Source organism: Eptatretus burgeri, chromosome 10, assembly GCF_056783735.1.
Source record: "Eptatretus burgeri isolate ZD-2024b chromosome 10, Ebu_testis_v1, whole genome shotgun sequence".
In the NCBI taxonomy this organism is placed as follows: Eukaryota; Metazoa; Chordata; class Myxini; order Myxiniformes; family Myxinidae; genus Eptatretus; species Eptatretus burgeri.
This window is the reverse complement of record NC_140970.1, coordinates 6,532,865-6,542,864: the sequence shown is the minus strand read 5'-3', so window position 1 is coordinate 6,542,864 and position 10,000 is coordinate 6,532,865. Positions and strand designations below refer to the sequence as shown.

The 10,000-nt window shown below is 35.6% G+C and overlaps 1 protein-coding gene and 1 long non-coding RNA gene across 3 annotated transcripts in view; both read left to right on the top strand.

Annotated features, from left to right (window-relative positions):
• LOC147017899 (uncharacterized) overlaps positions 1–2,630 on the top strand; it is a 2,874-nt gene extending 244 nt beyond the window's left edge. Inside the window, exons 1-4 of the long non-coding RNA XR_015062772.1 lie at positions 1–1,096; positions 1,277–1,465; positions 2,224–2,380; positions 2,461–2,630. The exon at positions 1–1,096 is cut by the window's left edge and continues 244 nt beyond it. This is a non-coding gene — a long non-coding RNA (uncharacterized LOC147017899). The remainder of the gene's footprint in view (positions 1,097–1,276; positions 1,466–2,223; positions 2,381–2,460) is intronic.
• LOC147017898 (short transient receptor potential channel 4-like) overlaps positions 1–10,000 on the top strand; it is a 156,249-nt gene that overhangs the window by 14,400 nt on the left and 131,849 nt on the right. The window lies entirely within an intron of this gene.

The window sequence follows — 10,000 nt, the reverse complement described above, 5'->3', positions numbered from 1 at the left end:
ATGGTGCTGCAAAATGCTGTGGTAGCCCTTTTGGTTCAGGGTGCCAGTCACTCTGTGTAAGTCGCCGACTCTGGATCCAGCAAAAGAGCCCCAGATCATAACGCTTCCTCCTCCATGTTTGACAGTTGGTGTCACACACTGAGGAACCATCCTTTCGCCTCCTCGACGGTGTACAAAAACCCTGCGTGATGAACTGAAGATTTCAAATTCTGATTCATCGGTCCAAAAGACCTTCTTCCAGTTTTCAATCGTCCACTGGCAGTCCTTCATGTCCCAGACAAGCCTCTTTTTCTTATTTTGCTATCTCAGCAATGGCTTTCTTAGTGCCACTCGACCTGTCATACCTGCAGCTCAAAGTCTTTCTTCACAGTTGAAACTGAGATTTCCTTACTTTGACCAGTGTTAACCTGCAAGTGGATGATAAATGGGGTTCTGAGGCAGCCATTCAAATGAATGGGGGGAAAGGGAAAAACTTTCTGACTCAAGTCCCAAAAGCCCAAAATAGGAGACTGATTTCCTCCCCCTCCCATCAAAGCAAATGTAAAACTGACTTACTGATCGAAGCACTTCTTCCCCTTCATATTTTCATTCCACTCAAAGAGCGAACCAATGAATATTTGTCCACGTTCTACTTTGGGGAATAACTTAATTTTCCGATAACATTCATTTCCTTCAGTTTTGTAAAATGGGGAAGTGTTTTTGAGAGCACAGTCGTGCTGTGAAAATGAGGAAGTATTCTGTGTTCATGTATCTCATGGTTAAATCATCAGAACACCAACAGAACAAGGTTTAGCTAAAAACAGCTTTTTAACGTAGGTTTTATCAAAATCATTCAAAGCAAGATGTTTCATTTTCGTGTTAAAATGAATCATTTTGGAGTCAGCCAAGCTGCCTCGCCCGAACCAAGCCAAAAAATTCCGAAGTCATTTCCTATATGGGAACACACCCTGGAAAAACCATTGTTCTGTAGTCTTCCATTATGTCATCAAGTTGTTTATTTAAACCAACTTGTGTGCCGAGCGTGTTTCAATCAGAGAATGGGTTGTGCAGAAGAGTACTCCAACCTTACGGATCAATTGTTTTCACAAGATGACAGGTGAGATCTCAACCCAAATCATTATTTGTTGTTCAAAACAGAATTAAATCACTTTCTGTTTAAAACTGTTTTAAACAGTTTTACTGTTAAACAGTTAAAAAAAACTGTTCTGAAACTGTTCTGAAAAAAGAATTCTGTTTAAAACAGAATACAACTTATAATTATTGTTTTTTCTAACAGGTTGAGCCCCAGTAAGAACATCGTTGATAGCTGATGTTGAAAATGAATTATCTGAATTACACGACAAGTGGATAAAAATGAACGACTTCTTAAAGACATTCAATCGTTCAGAAGAGAAGTGAATGATATTATTGATGACTGGAAAGAAGTTCTCTCATGTCCTTTGATCTTGAAAGACCCGAGTCCAAGGTGAGAACTTATCACTTTGTCTCTGTCTGCGTATGTGTGTATTTGTGTGTGTGTGTGTGTGTGTGTGTGTGTATGTGTGTACGTGTGTGTGTGTGTGTGTGTGCATGCGTACGTGCGTGCGTGCGTGTGTGCGTTCACAGTGGCAAATCCAGGGGGGTTTCCTGGTTGCCCGGAACCCCCCCCCCCCAACAAAAAATATTTACCATTACAGTGTCAAACCCAGGGGTTCCCTGATCACCCAGAACTCCTTCTCCCACGAAAGTGTGCCACAAAAAAGGCCAAAAGCCTCAGAAAAACTGTATCAATACAGTACCTAATAAACAATAAACCACTAACAGCTCACAGTAATTTATTTGGAAGTTATTTGGAAAATTTATAATTTTCTGTCATTTGGAACCCCCCCCCCCTACCCAATTCCTGGATTTTCCCCTGGTGTGTGTGTGTGTGTGTGTGTGTGTGTGTGTGTGTGTGTGTGTGTGTGTGTGTGTGTGTGTGTGTGTGTGTGTGTGTGTGTGTGTGTGTGTGTCTCTGTTTGTCTCTGTCTCTCTATCTGTCTCTCTCTATCTGTCTCTGTCTTTCTGTCTCTCTCTGTTTGTCTCTGTCTCTCTATCTGCCTCTCTCTCTCTATCTGTCTCTGTCTCTGTCTGTCTCTTTCTGTTCTCCTTATACAAAACCTTTTATTTGGCATGGTGGTAATTAACTTAAAAGCAATACCACAACTTGGTGGTCATTTTTGACTACTTGTTTTTTATTTTCAGCATTAAAACTGAATCATACATGAGCGATGAAACGAATGAATTTCACAACCTTGAATGGGAAGATGTTGAAATTCCACGGGGTGATGATTCATTTCCAACTTGTTCCAGTTTAAATGGTCATCTGGATGAAATGGACACAAAACTCGATCTTCTGGAGGTAAATGTTTAATTTATTTTATTCATATCATTATATAATCATCTTTCTATGCTCTAATGGTTCTTTTTGTTTCAAAACAGAATATGGTATCAGAGTTTCAAAATTACAAGACATCTGAAGCAGACTGCTGGGAAAGATCGTCCATTCTCGCAACTGAATATTTACCCAAAGAAAAATGTTTAATATTTTCAATCTTGATTAATTATATTTGCTTTGCTTTCAATTATTTAATTCTTAATTATAAAAAAGAATAAAGGAAGTCCAAAGGAGGGGTGAGGGGGGGGTATGTGCGCTCCCCCAACGACTCACAACCCCCCTCACCCCACCCCTCCCCTCCCCGTGTGTGTGTGGGGAAGGGTGGGGGGTGGGATGAGGGGGTGGTGGGTCAAAGGTGGGGGCGCACAGGGGGGGGGGACATGTGTGGGTGGGGCTTGTGTGGGTGGGTGGAGCTTGTGTGGAGGGGTGGGGCTTGTGTGGATGGGTGGGGCTTGTGTGGATGCGTGGGGCTTGGGTGGGTGGAGCTTGTGTGTATGGGGCTTGTGTGGATGTGGTATGTGTGGGTGGAACAATTTTTTTTAATTAAATAAACATGTTGTGTGTGGGGAACTAATTAACGAATCACTAATTATGTGGGTATGATGGATGTGGATGTGGCTTATGTGTGTGGTGTTTGCATGGGTGGAGCTTGTGTTGGTGGGGCTTGTGTGGATGTGGCTTTTGTGGGTGGGGATTGTGTGGATGGGTGGGGCTTGTGTGGGCATAGTCAAAAAGGGGCGGAGTAAATATATATATATATATATTTATTATTTTTTATCTTTGTCTTTTTTAATTCCAGTGAATAAAATGAACCTAAAATCTCTTCCCCCTTTAAATTACATAATTTTTAGTCCAAGGGTTTTTTTTTTTTAATTTATCTTTGTCTTTCGTAATTCCTGTAAATAAAATGAACCTAAAATCTCTTCCCCTTCCAAATCATATCTATCTATAATTCCAGCAATGTGTGTGTGTGTGTGTGTGTGTGTGTGTGTGTGTGTGTGTGTGTGTGTGTGTGTGTGTGTGTGTGTGTGTGTGTGTGTGTGTGTGTGTGTGTGTGTGTGTGTGTGTGGTGTTTGCATGGGTGGAGCTTGTGTGGGTGGGGCTTGTGTGGATGTTGCTGTAGGAATTTTGGGTGGGGCATTTATATATTTTTGATGAAACATTTATATATTTGGAAAACAGGTTATTTAATTTATTCTTGGCTTTTTTAGAAACTCTATATTTTATCCTAAGTTCGGGTTTAATTTCAAGATAATCCATTATTTTATTTATACAATATATTGTGTTGATATTTCCCTGAAAATTGCAATCATAAATAATATATAACAACAATCATTTTGAACATTTCTCTAATACGTTCAGTTTCTTCCATTGTAAGGAAAGGTGTGTTATCACCCTCATACTTTACATTCATTTCTCTAATCAATCTTGTAAAGTAATTCATTTTTGGTGTGAATCTGAAAGAATTATATTCTTTTTTATATTTTTTATTATCATTAATAAGAAGATAATCACAGAATATACATTGTTTACAGGCTTTTGACTCCCCCATCCCCATCCCCATCCCCATCTTTCACATGCAGGACAATTCCCAAATTTATCATGTGAAGAATTAGGAAATTCAAGAGGCTCAAAATCTATTAAACTATTCATATTTATATAGTAAAACTTGACTTCAAATAAATTCATCTTCATTGTCATCTTCGGTACTACTCATTGGTGCTTTCGCAATCATCGATAAAACTACTTTCATAACTATCGTTTGAACACAAACTCTCAGTATCATAACAGTCTTCTGTTCCAACAGAGATACTATAATCACTCTCAAAATCTTCAGTTGATAAATGACTCATACGTATTTAATTAGTCGAAAAAACATTACCATCTCCATCTCTATACTTTTTTTCATTTACAGATTCAACTATTACATTTTTTTATATTAAAGGTAATTTTAAAATGACCCTTAACTACTATTGAATGAAATGTCATTTCACCTGATATATTAACATCCTTTATTTCATCAGGATTTACATCTTTTGGGTTGATGAAAAAAAATACAAATTTCTCCTTGCATATGACAGATGGTCTTATCTTTTCTTTCTAAAGCTTCATCCATAACGTTTTTCTTTTTTTTTATACTTTTTCTTGTTTCATTGCTTTTTCTAGTTTTGAATATATTGCCAGAAGGAGAGGAGAAACTTTTGTTAGAGCTACTTTAATTGATGTTCTTTCAGATATACTAAAAGCCCTTCCACTGAAGGAAATTGAAGAACTCGTATTATTCACCATAATTGTTTTTATCCAGTAGTTGTTATATTTATCTTTATTCAATTTTACATACTCGAGATATTTCTCAGTATCTTTTACAAATGAAGAGATTGATTGAAACTTGTCTTTTGTGTCTTGATACATTGTATTTATTAAGTGAAAAAAGTCGGAGGATAAAATGGTTTTTAACATAGATTTACCTATAAATTAAATGAAATTTTCATCAAGAAAATTTTATTTTAAGCAAAGTTTTGTAATATAAATATGGTGAATACAACATACTGCGATGTTTGTAATCATGAATATAAATGTTATGAAAAACACCTTCAAACCAACAAACACACATTCAATCTTTTCAGACAAATATCTCCACTTGACGAAGAAACAAAACATTGTGATAGATGTGATAATGATATTCTTTTAAAAATTATAATAAACAACTTCAATCACGCAAACACTAGAACAATGAAGAAAGGGAAGGTGCCACTAAATTCTCCATTGAAAACAATGATGGGGCATTTAAAGGACATAAAAATAAGATTGTTTCGCTTTCAAGACCCTGGACCATCTTAAGTCATTGAAGCTGTTGATATGGTTAAACAAAGTATTGAAACGATAAAGACACATTCAGTGAAATGAAAACTTTAAAGTTTTATATGGGAGTAAAATTGAATATGGTAAGAGAAGGTGATGAAACTACTCCCGATATGAGGACAAACCCTCACTTTATCTCATCATTTCAAGATTTTGTAAGATGTGATGTTTACGATGAACTCCAGAGACAAGAACAAGATGTTGATGTCACTGCAGTTGGTCGTGCATTTGCTATTACAAAAATAATCTTTTTGGATATACACATCTTAAAATCAGATCCTCTTCAAACTTCTTCTTATATTGATTTACCAAAAGAGATGAAACTTAAGAAAGCGGTTGTTAATCTATCTATAATTCCAGCAGTGTGTGTGTGTGTGTGTGTGTGTGTGTGTGTGTGTGTGTGTGTGTGTGTGTGTGTGTGTGTGTGTGTGTGTGTGTGTGTGTGTGTGTGTGTGTGTGTTACCGCTGTTTCTCGACAACCGCTGGTCCGATCTCATTGAAACTTGCCTGGGCCCTGAGCATGTGCCTTTTCAAGGTTTGATATTAATCGGACAAGTGCTTCCCAAGTTATGGCCATTTATTTACCAAACCAATGACAAGACACGTTGTTGCGTTGGCGTAGCCGATGAGGAAGAGAAGCTCAGCCACGTTCAACATTACGGGTTACAACGTACGGACTTCCGGATCCATTACGGGTTACAACGTACAGACTTCCGGATCCATTACGGGTTACAACGTCCGGACTTCCGGATAGTGATGACTTCGTGTATTCTAATAATTTCTCGATTTCTTATGCACATTTATAGATAAACACAATGCCCCAAGTTATGATCGTTTTCATCTTAGACGGTGCATAAATTTCGATAACATCAGAGTGCTGGTATTCTCCGAACCAGGAAGTAAATTTTTTTTTCTCTCTCTTCTCTTCTCTTTTTGTTTTTCCTTGCCACGACATTGTGAAAAGTAAAAAATACGTTGGCGCTAATTGAATAATTGGGTATTAAAATTAAATTGCGAATAATCGAAACTGCGAATCATATTCAAATTTCCGGGCCACGCACGTCCGGGCACTCGAGAGCGAAGAAACGGCCTGCGTGGTTGTTGTTTGTTGCTCACGGTTTGAATATTTATTTATTATTATTATTATTTTTTTCTTTTTTATGGGCACGTACGAGTATTCAAAACAAAGATAATAAATGTTTTCTATGGTCCGTTCTTGCTCACTTGCATCCTCCACAATGGAAACCTGAAAGGGTTGAACATTATAAGAAATACGAGAATACATTAAATGTTAAAGATTCAAAGTTTCCAATGTCATTGAGAGATATTCCTAAATTTGAGAAAATAAATAATCTTTCTGTTAGTGTATATGGATTAACGGATACAAACAAAGTTCAGATTTTTAAAAATTTCAAACAACTATAAAAATGATGAAACACACATTGACCTTCTCGACTTTACTTCAAAGGAAAAATCACATTATGCTTTCATCAAAAATTTATCAAGATTAACCAAATCACAACTATACAAGAGAAAATGGAAAACATATCCTTGTAAGAGATGTCTCAACTCCTTTCATACAAAACAACGATTAAATTAACATTCGAAATATTGTAGTAATCATAAATCAACCATAATCAATTTACCAAAAGCAGGTTCAAACATATCATTCAAAGATTTTAACAAATCTATAAAACATCCGTTTGTGATATATGCTGATTCTGAAAGTATCCTTGAAAATTGATACTGTTTCTCCAAATCCAAATAAATCATATACAAATAAATATCAAAAACATACTCCTTGTGGTTTCTGTTATAATATCAAATCATCTGTTGGTGATGAATACAACAAGGAAGAACATTATAGAGGATAAGATGCCTCAGAGGAGTTTGTAAGACGATTGGAAAAAGACTGTATAAGACTAAGAGAAATAATGGTTAAAACCTATAAACCAATGTCATTAACAAAGGGAGAGAAAAAGCAATTTACAAAGAACAGTATCTGTCATATTTGTGAGGAGAAAATTGAGGGAGAGGTCAAGGTTAGGGATCACTGTCATCTTACTGGTAAATATAGAGGTCCAGCACATTCCCGTTGTAATCTTAATTACAAGCCTCCAAACTTCATTCCTGTCTTTCTTCACAACAACGCTCACTATGACACACATCTATTTATAAATGAACTTTCAAAGACATGTGGAGATATTTCTGCCATTCCTAACAAAGATCAAAAATACATCTCATTCACAAAAACAATTCATACATCCCCATTAACCCATATCAGATTTCTTGACACATACAAGTTTATGGCAAGTCCATTATTTGACTTAGCATTAAATATTTAAAAAATTTCCGAATCTTAAATCACATTTCTCAAATCAAGAAGAGATTGATCTCTTATCACAAAAGGGAATATATCCGTATGACTATATGGATTCATTTGAGAAGTTTAAAGAAACACAACTTCCTTCAAGGGAAAGTTTCTATGGTAAGTTCAATAAAACTCATATTTCTGATAGAGATTATACACAATCTAAAAAAGGTTTGGGAGAAGTTTAATGGAAAGAATCTTGGAGAATATCATGATTTGTATCTTAAAACGAATGTGTTGGTATTGGCTGATGTGTTTGAAACTTTCAGAAAAGTCTGTCATAATAAAAATTCTTGAGGATTCGACCCCGTTCACTATTACACAGCCCTGGGTTTGGCTTGGAATGCTCTGTTAAAAGTGACAAAACAAAATTTGGAAATAATCAGTGATATATAAAAGCTTTTAATGACAGAGAAGGCTAAAAGAGGAGGAATATCTCAAATATGTTCCAAGAGATATGCTAAAGCAAATAACAAATATCTTCCTGATTATAAAAAGAATGAGGACAACTCTGACCTGATGTATTAAAACGCTAACAATTTGTATGGGTGGGCTATGTCTCAATCTTTACCTTATGGAAAACCTAAATGGGTTAAAGAAAAACATTATGAAAAGGTTTTACAAGACATTGTTGTCTCCTCTCAAAAATAATTGGATGAAGCTGAAGTTGGATATTATTTTGAGGTTGATTTAAAATATCCAGAAGAACTTCATCACAAACATAAAGACCTACCTTATGCCCCTGATAAAGAAAGTCCAAGAATAGAATGGTTAAGTGATTACCAACAGTCATTTAATCTAAAAGGTAAATCTACAGAAAAACGACTTACTACATTAAATGATAAAGAAAGTTATGTTTTACATCAAAGGAACTTGAGACAATATTTATCTACTTAGTTGAGAGTGAGGAAAATTCATTGGATTTGGAAATTTAAACAGTCATTGGTTAAAGAAGTATATTGATTTTAATACAAAAAAGAGAACAGAAGCAAAAACAGATTTTGAGAAGGACTTTTATAAATTAATGACTAATGCTGTATTTGGAAAGACTATGGAAAATGTTAGGAATTGACAAAACATAAGACTTGCGACATCTTGGAAACAGGCTTCAAAGTTAATTAATCGACCAAGTTTTGAACGAGCGGAGGTGTTTTCAGAGAACTTTTGTGCTGTTCATTTGAAAAAAAATAGTGTATTGAAATGGATAAACCAATTTATGTCAGCACATCAATTCTTGACTTGTCAAAGTCATTAATGTATGACTATTACTATAAAATTTAAAATCAAAGTATAAGGATAATGTGTCATTGTTATATATGGATACAGATAGTTTTATATCAGAAATGAAGACAAGTGATGTATATGAGGATATGATTGATAATATTGATATATAAATGATACAAGTAATTATAAGTCAGGTGATATGTTGTTTTCATCAAAGAATAAAAAGGTTATTGGTAAGTTTAAAGAAGAATTGGGTGGGAAGGTCATGAGTGAATTTTTAGGATTGAGATCAAAGTCTTATGCTTTTACATATATTGATAATAATAACTTTGAAAGGTGTGATAAGAAGCTAAAGGGAATAAAGAAAAATATAATCAAGGAAACAATAAACTTTAAACATTATTACAACTTGTTATTGTTCGTCTTTCGGCTACTCCCGTTAGGGGTCGCCACAGCAGATCATCCGTTATGATCCGCTTACTGATTTGGCATTGGTTTTACGCCGGATGCCCGTCCTGACGCAACCCTGGTCGCCTCTTACAACACAGGGATAAGGATTGGGTTTTGCCATGATTCCGGGCTGCCCTACACCCTCTCATAGCATGGCCCAGTGAAGAGCTCCCGTCCTCAAGCGATCCTCCAACCCAAGCCTCCGCGTAGCCGGATTACAGACGCACGCCACTACGCCCAGTTTTAAGCATTATTACAACTGTTTAACCTTAAAGAAGGAAGAGTACAGAAAAATGAATCCAATAAGAAGTTATAAACATCAATTATATACAGAAGAGATAAATAAGAAAGCATTCGGAGTTTTTCATGATAAAAGATATATTTTAGAGAATGGAATCAATTGTCTCCCTTATGGTTATAAGTATAAGTGTTAAGATATTGGGTTGGGAATTTTAACAGGCGACCGCCGTCTTTTTACTGATTTATAAATGATAGAACCAAGCAATGCCCAAACCAAAGAGTGGAGATGTAATCAGCCTTGGTATTTCAATGGAAAACATAAAGAATGTGAGAAATATCAAATAAGTCTGATCGAAGAAATAACCGGGGTAAAAGTAGATAAAACAAATAAGTGGAAAAATTTAATTACAAACAAGTTGGAGGATGTAAAGAAAAAA